Raw genomic sequence first — 16,148 nt, forward strand, 5'->3', positions numbered from 1 at the left:
CTCCTGACAATAAATATCTAATGCAAAAAGTCTTGAAGAAGAGAACATAACAATTTTTAAAAAAAACCACTGGTTTAAGAGTTAGTGATTGCTACACAGCAATCAATTTGCTTATTCTGGGTAACCACTTGTCTTTTTCCATTAATTTTTAGCTAGCCCTGAGATGTAACTTAATCCAGGAGTACTCCACCAAACAAACCCTGGAGACTTTTTCATATCTTAGCAGTCAAAACATTCCCAACTTGTTTCCAGCTTTGTTGTCATTACTCTTGTTTGTCTGTCACAATGGTGGTGGTGCTCTGGTCACAGAGTTTTTAAGTAATCCATTAACCAGAAAAGGGAATCAGGCAATGCAAACAAAGGCCATCTGAAAATAAAAGATGTCAACACTTGGAAGGAATGAGATTGCACAGAGGTGCTTTGAAACTTATCAAAGTATCATCCTTCTTTGTTCCAGGTGTCCTCTCAGAGCAGAGTGCACAGGATTCAGGAATCCCTTTCACTTTGGATGGGGATTCCAGGTGGATCCTCCTACAGCTGGAAACACAAGCCCCTCAAATTGTGCACTCTCCTTGTTGGAGCTGCAGTTTCTGAACTGGGGAAAGGAGACACCAGGTCCTTGCAGGGAGGGAGAGGAGGCACCAAGGGTGAGCTCAAGGGACCTGCAGTGGGTCTGAGGCTTTGCAAATCCCCAAATTCAGGCAAGCCTTGAGCCCCCCAGAGCCTCCTGCAGCCACGTGTCCCAAGGTGTCTTTGCAGAGCATGGCCTGCCCTTCCTGTGCCGTGCTGGATCAGGACAGTGATCCGTGGGGCCATTGTGCAGACAGGTCACAGAGGAAGGGTAAAACCCCCACTCCCACTTTTTAAAAGGTTTGTATTCATTCTGGCTTTTCTGGGAGTTTTTTCACAGCAGCAACAGCAAACCTAACACAGGTACACAGCTAAAATCACAACAAACTGCATAAGGGCAGAGAAGAATGGAAGGAAATACTTGGACCAGTTTTTCTGCCAAAGAAAATGTCCATGTGATGACATCGTCTTGATATAGGTGACCTTTTTTCATTTTATAAAGATTTGTAGATGTAATAAGAAAAAGAAAAAAAAAATTATCAGATTTTATGGTGAAGGAGGAAAGACTGGAAATAGATCAAAAATATGTGCTGGGGGTTCAAAACATAAGCCCAGATATTAAAGTAATCCAGACTTGCCTGTAAAGTATTTTGCAATAGTAAAATAATTTCAAAACTTTTTAATGATGAGTGATGGAAACTTGTTTTGGCAGAATCAGCGCATGAGATTGCCTTGGAAAAGGCTGGAGAAGATGTTTGGGCCCTTATTAAAGCTGCATGGACATAAATAGATATGCAGGAGTACAACTTGTGGTCTATGTTTCATCCCAATATTACCTGACTGGGTAAGATTTTGCACTTCTGTAATATCCTGGATAAATCTGGAATTTGGATATATACTGGTTAAGCTGGTTAAGGATTTGTGGGGTTTGGGATAATAAAAAATTGGAACTATTGCAACAGAATGTTTACATTAAAAGAATAAATGCAAAAGTAATTTCTGTATAACTAGGAAGAATTATCACCAAAGGGCACTTGAAAAATAATTGATGACTGCAATCAGCCACTAAAATAGTTCTTCAGCATAGTTAGATTGTAAAAATACCTCCATAACTGACTTAATTAAAATAATTACCATGGGACTTGCCTTGGCTTAAAATAATATGCCCTTTTTTATGACTTGTGGAGGCAGGTGAACTTTATTTCCTTGTCTTCTCTGAGGCACCTGTCCAGTAACATATTTGGGACAATTAGGTCCTTAATCACCTAAAGAAGAAATATCACACTGGCAGCAGAGAGCCATTCCCAGCACAGAGGTTGTTCTGGTGTGTGACTCAAGGGCTTCATTTTAAAAAATGGACCTTAATGATGCAGATGCAGTCTTGTGAAAGGAAAACACCAGGAGATGATGATATGGCTTCACAAAAATAACTTTCCCCCCACTGTTGGTGTTGTTGGTGTCAGTGGCAGAAGCAGGATGTGATAATTGGGTAGGATCTGATGCCCATCTATCCAGGCAAAGCACAGATGAGGAGAATGATTGGGAGATGCAGTGAGGTGTTAGGTGTGCTCACCCCTTCTCAAAGGAAAAAAGCTCCACTTCTGCCTCCTTCCCATCTTGTTCCTGACTCCATGGAACTCTTGCTGCTTACCTTGGATCAGCTCTGGTGCTCATCAGAGCCAGTACAGCTCATTATTCCCACAAAACACCTGAAAGTTCTCTTCTGGGCTGGCAGCAAGGACTGGCTCAGTGAAGAGCCCAGGGCAGTCCAAGGAGGGGTAGGAGCCAGTGCCAGGGTGAGGATGACCCTTCCATGAGGAGGGCTCAGCTGCCCATCCATAGTGTTTTTGTCAGTGCAGAGGTTGGATCTGGCTCATCTTCAGGCACTGGCTTCTTTTAAGTTGATAGTTTGCAGGGAAAGAGTCGATGAATGGCTTTCTCATGACCCCTGCCATAAATTTTTAATGAGTGTTTTTCAGGCTGCTGAAACTTTCCTGTCAAAGAGATTAGTGGTGAAAATCCTACCTGTTGTGTAACACTCATTTTGGGGAGGAAAATTCTCTTGATGAAAAATACAATGCTTATTGTGAGATTCTCACTGGTTTTGTTTTCGTTTTCTTTGTTACTAGAAGCCCAATGTTTAGATTCAAGGTTCTCTCTGAAGGGAGTTGCCCACAGAACCTCAGTTGAACCTGTTTTCAGTTTCTGCTACGTCTTGAAGTGTTTTCCAAGCACCAGGAGAGCCTATGCCTCTGGGAGGTCTCACCTGGGGCCAGGGAGAGAAATCACCAGCAGCTTCCCTGAACTGGTGGTTTGACCATCCCACTGGCAATATCCATTTACAGCTCCCACTTCTTTTCACTGTGTTTGAAATAAAAATTCAGTTCTGCAGACAGGTTTGTAGCGTGGTCACATGGAGGGTTTTGCTGGCCTCCTCCAGAGCTGAGGGGGTGCAGGGCAGGGTGAGAAATCCCATCCAAAGCTGTGGCCTGAGCTGCCCTTTGGTGAACAGGCTGGGACCGTGGGTCAGCCCCTCACACACTTCCTTCCACCTCAGCTTCCCACACCAAAAACAGGTGTAAAAATGTGCTGCTGTTACCCCTGCCAGCAGCCAGCTGTGCAAAGGACATCTGCAGGGAGCACAGATCCTTGTCCCATGTGAAACCTTTCACAGAGGTTCAGAGGGGACCTGGGGAAGCACCTCTGGCTTGGCTGTGAGCACCATGAGGTAGATGTGCATTTTTAACATCAGACCTTTGAACTCACTGTCATCAGCTGAAACAGGAGAATGGAGAGTGAAATTGCCATCTTTATTTGAGCAGTGAGGCTGCTGTAGAGCTCATCGGTGTTTGCCAGTGCTTCTGTTCTGCTGATTGCTGATAGGTATGCAGATTTTATTTAAATTCAGGGTAGGGAAGACAGTGAGGTGATGTGCAGACAGAAGGGTTGTTAGGATTGCCCAAGAGCTGTTGGCAGTGAATACCCAAAGAGTGCTCAGCTGTGTACATTACTTTATTTTCTTTTTTACAATGTGCCTTCTTAAGAAACATTTACCACCAGTGGAAAAGGTGCTCTTTGGTTTCTATCACTTAAAACTTCTAAAGTGTCCACAAGCAAGGGATGGTTCTTTAGAGAGCTCTTTTTTAGCAGTAGGTTATGACACAGCTACTTCAATGTCCTTGCAAGATATTAACAGGGAGGAAGTTAGAAATATTTTTGAAATACCCTATACAAAGCCTATTTATTTTGTTCACTTCCTATTTCCTTGCTCGGAAATTGTCTCAGGGACACTCGAGGCTGTAACTGGGGATGCACAGCAGCTCTCCCCAGGCTGCCATGCCTCCTGCAGGCTCAGATTTGCCACCTGTGGCCACATTGAGAGTGAATCAAATTCTTTCAGAAATAATTACACACAGTCCTGGAAACGGTTGTGTGCAGGTACGGCAAATCAGATATGTCCTGAATATTTATAGTAGTAATCTGTTTGTTTTCTTGTGCTTGCCTGCATGGCTACACAGGCTTTTATTCTCCGCGGAGCACAATAGCTGCACGGGGATAGCAGAGATTGCTGTGATAATATGCTTGCAAATCATTAGCAGGACAAAGCACTAAGGCCCTTTGAAGATTCCCACAAAGAATCCAGCATGTCTGAGTTAAGCAGGGGAAGGGCTGGGGGCAGGGTCTGGGGGCGGGCTACAGCAACAGAAGATGGAAGCTGGCAAAAGGAGATTTTTTGGTATGCAGAAATGTTGGCTTATATATATTTTTTGACTTAGAGATGGATAATTGAGAAGCATTTAAAAAACTTTTATTCTATTTTTAGTCTTATGAGAAGGGTGAGACAATACAGATGTTATAATTCACACTATCACAATCAGAAGCTATTTCTTAATTACAATACACTAAAAGTGTTTTTAATGTATCAGCTTTATCTACACTATGTTATAAATGCTTTAAAGCTAATCATCTAAAATTACCTCTTGTGGGTCCTACTACAATGTGTCTTTCACAGTTCTGTTTTTCTCTTTCATAGTCCACAAAGAAAAGCAGATGTGAACACAAGGTTTGTCCAAACTCCCTTTCCAAGCACTGCTTCCAGCCTGCTGAGGAGGCACTTTTTTGTTTTGAAAGAGCTGAGCCAAGCCCCAGTATTGCAGAACTGAAGCTCCTGAGGTGGTTTTGATGCTGCATCTGCCTAAGCTGACAGAGGAGTCCCCTTCTCTCCACAAACCAATGCCAGCTTTCCTGCCCCACTGAGTGCTGTGCAGGAACAGGCTCCCACCCAAACAGGACCAGTGCTGATGCCACCCAAATTCAAGTCTGAGTATGGATCAGCAATGCTCATCTCTGAGTGTTGCTGATATACCATATGTCCCTGAGGTTGTTATGAGGATATCCTATGTCATGATATGACATAGGATATGCTCATATGTGCCTGGGGCTGGTCTCTAATTCCCAGCATCAAAAACAACATTGCAGGAAGAACAAGAGCAACACCAGAGTTGCAGGAGTCAGGTTGATTCTGTTGCCTTTGGGAATTTTAATGCTGAGTCTGCCACAAGGAAAAACAGCTGGGAGAAGCTGGGTGCAACCACTCACCAAGTTGCTTTAGATTTTAAGTTTCCCTGTGTTAAAAGTGAATCAGTTTTCTTCAGCACTGTATCTTTTTGAAGGTTACAGACAGTGATTCACAGAGCCATCATTGCCTTACTCAGAAAAGAAGCTGATGCACATCAAAATAGGTTTAATAAACTCTTTCCTCCTGTTGAAGTCTCCCTTTCAATCAGAGAGAGGCAGAATTGCCAGCCAGCTGACTGCCAAGGTCTCCAGAGTATGGTTCTTAAAATGCAACACAGGAAGTTCCCCAAATTTAAAAAATGTTCCAGAGGCAAGATTTGTAGGAAAAACCCAATAACTTCTGCTTCATTTGCACTTAGCAAACCAAAGGAGGGGCCTGAAGGGTAGGCTGCATTCCTTGCTTGCAATCCTGACTTGCTGTGGGTCTGACTTAGGCTGTGTTTGATCCTTGAGGTCACATAGTGGTTTTAACCGCAGATTTTCATGTGAACAAAGCAGCTCAGTGATGCTCTGAAGAAAATTCCCTCTGACCTCATGATTTCTTGGTAAATCTGGCTGATGGCTGCACCCTCCCCAGAGCAATAGGCTGACAGGTCCCCACAGGTCTGAAGAGAAAACATCTTGTGTTCCTTGTCCTTGGTTTTGGGTTTTTCTGAGCTCTGAACTTCTTACTGGAGTTGTTAGGGTTGAAAACTTACCTTTGTTTTTTTAAGGAGCAAACACTTGTGAATCTGTGCTTGATTTTTCACCTGTTTCTGAGGAGGTGCTTCTGTAGACTGCATCAATCAGGGGGAGATGTGAACCAAGGGGAGATCTGCCAGCTCAGAGCTCCTGGGAGCTAGGCTGGGCTCTTTGTCAGGTTTCTCCTCTGACTTTAGCCACATTATTCAGCGTTTCTTCCATGCTGTGTCCCTGTCTTCAAGGAGACCACCAGGTGGAAGAAATCCCATAACCCAGTCCCCAACAGAGGGACTGTGGAGAATTCATGCCTGAAGAGCATTTTGTGGGAATTGTCTTTTAAGACTTAATTATTGAGGCATTGACAAACCTCTGCTTTCTTTTCACAGGGAAGGAATGTAAAGAGAAGCAGACTGCTTAAAAACACTGCTAATCAGATAATCCTTGAACTTGGTGCTGCTCCAGACCTGCAGTCTCCCTGTCTGTATGGACATAGAGGTCTATACTATTCCATGAATGAATGCACACTCCTACCTAAACCTGCACACAGACATTTAAATATATGTGTATATTACAGATCTAATTCCTCCCAGTGTATGGTAATCCTGGTTTGGTGCACTTAGCAAAACTTTGATTTATTGTGCTTTGAATACTCTGGATGACATTCATCCCCACATGCTGTAGTTGAGACAAATATGTGTTTTGCCTGTAGGACACCTGCTATTACACTTTCTTAATGTGGAGAATGTTCATTTTTCAGGCAAATACTTTTCATGTAGCTCTCCAAAATTCTTGTCAGGTTACTTTCCTGTTTCTGACAGCCTGGAGCAGAGGTGTGGTGTATGTTTAATGTGTATTTACACTGACCTGGAATTGGCAGTTCTTGTAAAACATCTTGTATTCACCTCTTTCTTTTTCTCAGCTTTGTGTCAGTAGAAGGTGTAATATCCAATCTGGCTTCCAAAGTTTCTCATCTAATTTCTGCATTTTGGTGGAGTCTCAGCTGTTACAGCTGAGTGCCAAAGACTTGTAAGGGTAAGAGAAAGTGAGCAGTGTGTAAGAGTTGGGGAATCCTAGATATTTATCTAACAAGACATTCATCTTTCGAGCAGAAATGTTCATGTGCAGGAAGCTTTAGCTGAAGTAAATAGAAAGGCTTTAGGCTGTGCTCAGATGAAGACACTATTTCTTCACCCAGCAGTATCAATGCTGACGGAGCTGTGTAGCAACAGGAGGATTTGTGCTTTATCCTGACACAGGCAGCTCCAGCAGAAAGGTCAGCCAGTGGTCATATCATGGAGCTGAATGCTTTCACAGACTGAAACTTTGTGCCCCAAGGAGCACAAAGGTTTATAAAGTATGTGGTGTGGTATCTACTTTTGAAATCCAGTTTTCCAAAGGCAAAAGACCCCCAACATATATATATATAAATATAATAATACAAAGACCCCCCTACATACACACACACACACACACACACACATATATATATATATATGTTTCTGAAGCATTTATTCCTGGTCATGACAGTTTAACCATGCTGTGGCTCACTTCAATGCTGTGAGTGTGCTGAGTGGAGGGAACTCAGCTTGGGCTGTGCTGCTGGCAGCTGAGATAATCCAGTCATGACTTGCTGTGACTTTCTTGTTATGAAATCACTGGTACTGGATAAACACATTTGCCTTCCCTCCCTTCTAACACCTCCTTTTTGACTGTGAATAAGTGCTTGATGTGGCACTGACCTGAACTGAAAACTGTAAGTGTGCAAGTGATGAAGACAGACAGAGATACACACAGAGCTCTGCACTGAGATATCAGGGAGAGGAGTGATCCCTGCAGGAATCCCAGAGGCACAATTTTTTCTGGGGACTCACCCAGCTAATGGGATTATTGGGGGAAAAGTGCCCTTCAGGAATACAGTGAGGGGTCTATAGGAACAAGCTGTGCAATGTTAGGGTGCAGCCTTACCCTGCAGCAAAGCCCAGGACGTGGCTCATGGATGCTGCCAGGGGTCTGCTCTATTGCTCACTGCTTGCTGCCACTGCCTCCCAGGAAGCTGCATTCACCTGGCCAGCCCTGGCCAGCCACAGAGCAAAACAAGAAATGCAAACAGCTCCATGTAAACAGAGAATTATTCTTTTGGCAGCTTGCTCCCTGACTGGAGTTCCCCCAAATGTTTTGTTTTCACAGCTGATGGTTTTTGGTTTGAAATGTGTGTGAGTGTCTTTGGGACCTTACATTGGATGTGGGCCTGCCCTGGTTCCAATTCACAGCAAAAGCCTCATGAACTGCAGCAGGAACAGGCTCATTTGATGGCTCACAGCTTGGAAATACTCTTCTCAACACAGCGTGGCTTTCCAAAACTGGATGTGATCAATGGTATCACTGCAGGGTTTTGGTAGGGTAGATGGCCAAATAATCTGTGAAGAAGCCAAATACAGACATGCTTTCCTTTGTAGTTAGTAAAAAATGCTTTAAAAAAAATAGGTGAAGAGTTGCCAAGGGTTCCTTGAGTTTTAAGTTTAATGACTACTTGCAGTTTAGAAGTTATTTACTCTGGCTGGATTTGTAGATGAAACAGGAGAAAACCTTCCTTGACTTAAAAGTCAAGGATAAGTACTTGTCTTTTGACGTATTTCACCTTTCAGCTCTGATGGACTTAAAAACAAAGCTCTGGTAGTGTATTTGTGTATTTGTCTAAGCCCATAAAGATAATCTCAGCCCTCAAGGGCTTACAGTCCAAATCATTTCTTTGCAGCTCCTTGGGTACATTAGAACAAGCTGAGCAGCACTGATGGAAGTGCTGAGATAGTTCACTGTATTTGCAGGGCTGATGTCTTAAAAAACCCAGTTGGGCATGGATGATTAAATCTGTTGCTGCTGTCAGGTTGGTAGGAATGCCTTTCTGTTTCAAAAGCCTTTCACCAATTGCACCTGTAATCACAGAAGAATCTCTCAGTAAAGCACCTCAGGCACGCAGGGAATGGAGAAGTGCATGCAGCAGGATGCTCTGTCTGACCCTGTTTCTCCATAGTCCCTCTGCTGACAAAGCCTTCCCACACTTGTGTGAAATGGTGATGTGGGAGGGGGATTCCCTGGCTCCTGTCCCTCCTGACATTTTCAATGTGTTTCCTAGGCCTGTTTTTCCATCCTGCAGTGTAAAATTAATTTTGATGAAATCTTGAGTGAATTAAACTGCAACACAGCAATGTCCTTTCTCAACTCATATTTGCTGTCTGCCTTATTTATGTGGAGAAGAGGCACTTGGACATGCCAATGATCCTGTCATTTATTTGCCTTGTGCATCGTGCCTTTGGCTACTAGAATTAAACTGGAAAATACAATTAAAAGCATTAGCTGTAGCAGACATACAAAAAAATATCATTACATGCTTGACAGTGTTCTCCTTCATATTGTTAATCCCTGCAGATCTACCTGTGCTATTAGATTTCATATACAGATTTTATTTTTCTCTGAAGACTACATTAATTGGAATGAGCATTCCTGTTTTTATAAGGGAAGGAAGATGTCACCATGCTGGAAAGCCTCGACCTGACTTTTCTTGGTGAGTATGGTCTAAACTTGAACTGAGCAAATATTATTCAGGCTTCAAAATGTTTGCAGATAGCTGTACAATATTGTTAGGTAATGTATTTGGCTTGCTGCACCGTGGAAAATATTTGTGTTTAAACTCAAATTGTTATGTAAACATAAACTTTCACATAAACAAGGTTGGTCTGTGGTGAAAAGCAGAGAGGCAGCTCAGATGGGATCTGGGTATATGAATCCTTCCTCCCTACACACCTCAGCAGGGAGCATGGGCTTGAGAGCCACACTGGTGACATCTTACAAGGAGCAAACCTAAGTACTGAGAGCATGAATGTCCCTCACTCTTCATTCCCAAATTAAAATACATGACCAAAGGAAAGCAAAATTCTTACACAGAAAGTAGCTAGAGCAAGTCGGAAAGCACTGCTGCTGAGCACAGCACTGAAATTTCTGTAGTTCTGTCCCTGTGAAAATATTTTGGGGGAAAAAAGTTTCTGATAAGATAAGAAAACCCAAAATGGTATTAACAGTGCAAACCCAGGCTATTTGCTTTATCAGTGAAATTGAGAATTCACAAATGCCTAATACTTGTGCCTCTCAATTCACTTATGGTGAGAATATATTATTAGTCATATGAATAATTCACAAAACACTTTAAATACATACCTCTTTAACCTCTAGGAGAAACACACCATTGCAAGACTATTGCAAAAACCTCACAGAAATCCCTGTCACCCTCAGTTTGAACCTTCTCTCTTCCCGTAGCTGCCATGAAAAAAGTACTTCCAAAGACAACAAATGTCTAAGGAAACAAGGGCAGGAAAAATAACAGGGTGAGAAAGAAAGAAAGAAAGAAAGACAAATCTGGACAAGTCCAACTGAGTGGTGACATGTCTGCATGACATCTCTCCAGTGAGGTGATGGAACACAGACAGGCTGGCACCTCTGCAGAGTTAAAACAGACCAGGCTGGAGAAAGGAGACATTTTCTTTTACCCAGGGTCTGCATTTCCAGCCCTGAATGCTGTGCTGCATGCAAGCATGCTAAATACCTGAGACATTAAGTCCCAGCTACAAAAAAAGCTGAAATTACAGGTATTTAGTGGAAGAACAGCTTTTTAAAGAATAATAGTGCCAGGAGCAAGATACCTCTGGCTGTGTGCTGTTTGCAAGGTTTTATCATTTCTTGTTAGTCCTGATAAAGGCTGTAAAAGACTGCATAAACCAGGCAACCTTGCCCAGCTGGACTTGTTTCATTTAATGATTACTGCTCAAGGTAGACCAGAGAGAAAACAGAACTGAAACTCTCTACACCTAGGGCAAACAAAACTTCAGATTCATGGGATACTTCAACGCACGCTTTTCCTCAATTGTAAGGGCAACAGGGTTTTGCTAAAGGGCAGAACTGTCCTGGTTTGCACAATTCCCAACATTTCCCAACATTTCTCAAGATTTCTGTTCAGTGCTGCTCCCTCCTGGCTCCAGGAGGGCAGGGCTCAGTCAGTAAACAGGGTTTTTTGGCCAGGCTTCTTCCTTATTAGCTGTGAGCAGCAGATTGTTTAATATCTGAAGCACTCTACTGAAACCACACTGGCTCATTTATTTTCAAACATTTCAGGGAAAGGGAAACAATCTGAGTGGAGGGGTGGAGCAGATAAGCAGCAGTGTTTTTCCCTCCTTAGCTAAGTATTTTACTGATAATGTGGAAAGCACCGGCTCTAAAAGTTTTGACCTTATCTCGCGTGTTGCAGTTTGCCTGTTCAGAAAATAAGGCAAATTCCCACTTATACCCCATTTGTTTGTGCCAGTCACTGCTCTCCTTGCTCTGGTGTCTGGGGTTCCTTCACCAGCACGTTAGATGAAGCAGCTGCAAATAAAGTGGGCAAAAGGTTTCTAATCTGAGTTAGGTGTATCCCTATTCAAACCTCACAGACACAGCCTGAGAGATGCTCACAGACCCCTCTGGCTGGGGCAGCAGCTCCTGCTGTTGGGCTCTTGGGGTTCCCTCTCTGCCAGCTGTGGTCCCAGAGCTCCTCAGGACAGTGTCAGTCTCTCTGTTGGGTTCAGCAGACTGTTGTTAAGGGCCTAAAATGGCAATATGTCAGTCATTTAATTTCTTCCTTAATGAATAGCTAAGTCTCCTCAGCTGTGAGGAATGTAATATTTTCAGAGGAGTCTCCATGCTCCCAGGCCTGCAGCAGCTTGGTGCTGTAGGAGCCTTGTCAGAGAAGAAAGGAGCAAACCTGCTCAGTTAGAGCAAGTGCCAGCCCCCTGGCTGCTGCTGTGTTTGTGTCCTAAAATCCCAGCCTGAATAAACACTGCTGACACCGAGGTGAACTGCTGCGTTCTGCAGTGCCTTGCACAGGAGACAGAGATCCTATGGATTGTGTGCAGCCCCTGTGGTTGACTGCTGGGCTAGTGAATCCCAGCACCAAAGGGGCTCCCTGGGCTGCCAAACCATTTCTGCTAAACTCACAATCTCTTCCTGCAAGCCTTAACTAGGAAACGCCTCCATTGTTTGGCCTGGATGGTTTCTGAAGAGCTGGCCCAGGTACAGGCATTGGGGAAGTGACAGTGACACAAGGGGTGGAATTTCCCTGCCCCACCTGAATCCAACAGCCACCCCTGCCCATGGGAGTTCCTGCTCCCAGGCCTGGTGGGGCACAGAAGTTTAACCCAGCTGATCTTCAGCCCTTGCTGGCTTGGTTGCTTTTTAAACTCTCCTCTCCTCAGGCTTGATGCCCTCCTTCCCACCCAGTGAAGATCCCCTGGTTCTTGAGAGAGCCCTTTGGGCAAGGATGAAGTATTAACAGGAAATTTACCTTCTGCTCTAACTTGTTATTCATCTGGAAAATAAATGACTTCAGCATTTCATTATGGGTCCTGGCAAAGATTAGCTTTTAACGATTCCTGTGCCCTGATTGATTTGGAAGGGGAAAGATACTTGGTTTTGCTCCCAGCTCCAGCTTTGGGAACTGAGTCTGGGTCAAGGGGAGTTGGATGTTTACAAGAACAGTGTGGTGACTGCTGTCAGCTGGGACAAAGAGGTGCTGAGTTAACCCTGCTGCCCTCAACCCACTGCAGCTTAGCAAACAAGCCTGTTGAGGAAGTTTTAGGGGGCAGAGCACCCAGCTGGGTTGCATTAACATGCAAACAGCAAATGGCTTTTGGCTCAGGAGATACTGGTGTGAGCAGGAGAGCTGACATGATAGGCTGTTCAAGCTAAAGTTGCATTTCAAAGTGACTCTAAAGAGTAAGTTAGAATTGGGATTTGCATTTTGGAGTGAAGGCCCAAAGAGATTGCATGAGTGGCTGATGAAGTAAATGTTTGAATCTGAAGGTGACAGCTCAGCAAACTTGTTTAGATCTTGCTTAAACTCGGATACTCCCTTGGAAACTCAAGCGAGAAAATCACCAGCCCAAGAGGCCAAGATGATGACACTTTAAAAAATAAAAGGCCTGAGCCCAAATTAATGCCAATATCATCATTTTACCCTGACTAAAATGACCATTGTAAATCTAGAGCCAGCCTATAATCCTTAATGAAATGGTTCTAGGTTTGTACTCTGGCAATTTAAACATATATGTGTGTGTGTATATATATGCACAAGTATAATTTATAGCAAGTAGTTTCTGAGAATGTGCTGAAAAATATACCTTGGCTCAGGCTGAAAGCTCTGTTTCACCATCTTAACTCCTGGTGAGACATGTAATTCCACAGGCCTTTCTCACATTGGTACCCCTCTCTTTGATTTTTCATTATTCTACTGTAGAGTTGGCCAACACCCAGTTAAATCTGTGTCCAAAGAGGCTCCTTACATTCCAGATGTCCTTTCTGTAGGCCACCACTCTGGGGTTGAACATGAAATACAAATGTACAACATCTGATCTCTGATTAATCACCTGGTATTTCAGCAGATCATACAGGTCCTGAACTAAACAACTAAAACTAAGATGGTTCTTTGTGCTCAAATCCAGGCTGAGACTGTGAAATAACAAGGGGCATCTTCCCTCCCTTGACTGCCCACACAGACCACCAGAACCAGGATTTGCCATGGTATGGTATTTGGAAAGGCTGGGAAGTTCTGTTGCACTTGTGCAGGGGAACTGGTGATGAAAAATAGGAATGCAAAAGGAAATTGGGAGTTTTGGAGGAGTTTTTTGCAGGTTTTTATATTTCAGGGGTTTTTGGAGCCCTAGAGCTGGGTGCAGGCCCTGACCCCTCAGGCTGAGCCTCTCTAGCTGCACAGGGAGATGAGGAGGCACGTCTGACGCCTGCCTCTGCATGCTCCTCAGCATAGGGTTTTTTGGGGAGGGAAAAACCCTCACAAATAGATAGAGCCACACTGAATGTGCCCAGCTGCTTTGCTGAGCTGTTCTGGCCCTGCAGTGCTCCCTCACCCACAGCGCGTTTGTGGCACAGGTGGCCATGGCTGCTGAGGCAGCATGGGGCACGTGCACGGGCTGGGTGTGAGAAACACCAAAGGGAACTCACCTGATAGCCCAATAATCCCAAATAACTCCGATAACCCACACCCAGCTGCTGGCTGTGCCATGGAACCCTGGCTCCCACAGGCCCCAGAGCAGAGTGCTGCCAGTGGGGCTCTTGGAAAGGTCACCTCCTCCCAGCATCAGGAGCAGGGCTGTAACAATTGCCTTTTTTCTTACAGTGAGTTGCCTTTTGCACTGTTAAAAGAGCAGAGATGCCACAGCACAAGGGCAGAAATAGCCCCACTTCTTCAGGTATTACTCTGCACCATTTCCAGGGGGACTCAGAGCTCTCTGTAGGTTTTTGGAGATGCTGCCTATGCCTCCGTGCAACCCTCACTGGCACAGACAGATGGCTGAGCAGGCATAGCCTGGAGATAGCCCTGAAAATCCAGCTCTCCATGGGCATGGCCCTGGGCACAGAGGCGAGCTTTCCCCTGGGTGCACTCCCTCACCTTGTGGCCCTGCAGACATGCTCAGGCAGCTGCAGCGAGCCCGGGTCACTGCACACACCCCAGCGGGTCCCAGGGTCTGAAATAACGGCCAGATCACCTGAGACACACCCTCAGAGCCTGCCAAGGGCTCAGTGAGCCATGCTGAGGAACCACAGAGTGTTTGGCTTAAAGCTCATCTCGTTCCACCCCCTGCCATTCCCACCCTCCACTGCATCAGGTTTCTCAAAGCCATGTCCAACCTGGCCTGGGACGCTTCCAGGGATGGGGTGTCCCTGGGATGGAATGGTTATGAGGTGCTTGTTTGTGTTTTGTTTTTATTTTGTTTGTTTTTATTTTGTGTTTTGATTTGATTGTTTTTTTTTTTCTTTTTGGCAAGAACTCTGAGTAATTCTCCCTTGGCATGACTCTCCTGCCTTATCTGTGCATGAATTCACAAGTCACGGCTGGGCTGCCCCAAACGTTCAGGTGCAGTTCCCACAATAACACTTCCCCTTTGTCAAAGTGGTTTTAGAAATTTCTGCACCAGACTTTGCTTTAAACGCTCCCTCTGCTGGCTGTACTGCAAATGATTGTCTTTGAACTAAAAACCTCAGAGTGGAATTAGATTGTGGTGAAATTACTACGTTAACAGGAAGAATTCCCTTTATTACTTCACCACACCCCAAATCCCAGCTCTCAATGGCACTGAGTGTACTACACGTGTCCTGACACTGGCCCAGCATCTGTTGGAGAGGGATTTTTCTCTAACACTGATTATTATTGCTCATTTAGGTCTCTTAATATAAAATTTATTCTCTCCTTTAACAAATTTTGCCTCTCCTGTACCCCTAGACTGTCTTATGATGGGAAATGTTGGGGTTTGAGATTCTGCTTCAGAAATGAACAGCTGTTGTAAGTATTCACTGTTCTCTACATTTTATAAAATCAGAAAAAGTAATTTAAAATATTGTTTCTGTAAAAGCAGCTTCAAAGTAGCCATTGCAGCGTTCCTTTTCTTGGTTTTATTTTGCCTGTGTTCCTGATGAATAGGTGATAAACACTTTAGAATGATGTAGAAAATAATTTGGAAAAAGTATTAGATTTACATTAGGCATGAATTTAGTCTCATATTAATGATGTGCTCCCAGCTATTCAGATGACATTTATAAAAGAAGTAAATGCCAGAAAAACTGGAAGTAAGAGTGAGGAGAAAACCTGTGTCTCCCCTGAGGAGTAACAAAATAAAACATGGCCCAGCTCCAAAGAGTTTTCTAAGTGTGAGGCAAGGAGCAGAACCCAGGCAGGGAGGATGCAGGAGAAGGATTTTGGGATCCAGCTGTGTCAGGCACACCTGGATCAGGCACAGCCCCATGGGGCACTCGCTGCTGCTCCAGCTGAGGGTGGGAGGTGGGAAACAGGGCAGAGGGACAAGCAGGGGATGTGGTCACAGCCTCACTCAGCTGAGACAGGAACTGCCTTGCCCTGCCTTGCACAGCCAGATGTTTTATGACATCTGAGAAAACATTGCTGTAAAAAAAAAAATGTTTTATGCAGCCCAGACTGTTTTTAATGCATTCAATTTCATGCAAGCAGGAGTATGACTCTTGCTAGCTTAAAAAATAGGGTTGTAAGTCCTTTGAAGCATTTTTCCCCCACCACTTTTTTTTTTTTTTTCATCAGGAGAAAGGCTTTGTATTCTGTGAAAGGCACAGGAGCCTGCTAGACAAAATGGAAAACTCCTCACATTAGGATATTTCAAAAGCAATGCTGCTATGATCAATAAATGAGAGAGCAGGAGCAGAAAATGGATTGCAGGTCAGGAAAAAAAGAATGTGAAAGGAAGGCAAACGGG

This window comes from Ammospiza nelsoni, chromosome 10, assembly GCF_027579445.1.
Source record: "Ammospiza nelsoni isolate bAmmNel1 chromosome 10, bAmmNel1.pri, whole genome shotgun sequence".
In the NCBI taxonomy this organism is placed as follows: Eukaryota; Metazoa; Chordata; class Aves; order Passeriformes; family Passerellidae; genus Ammospiza; species Ammospiza nelsoni.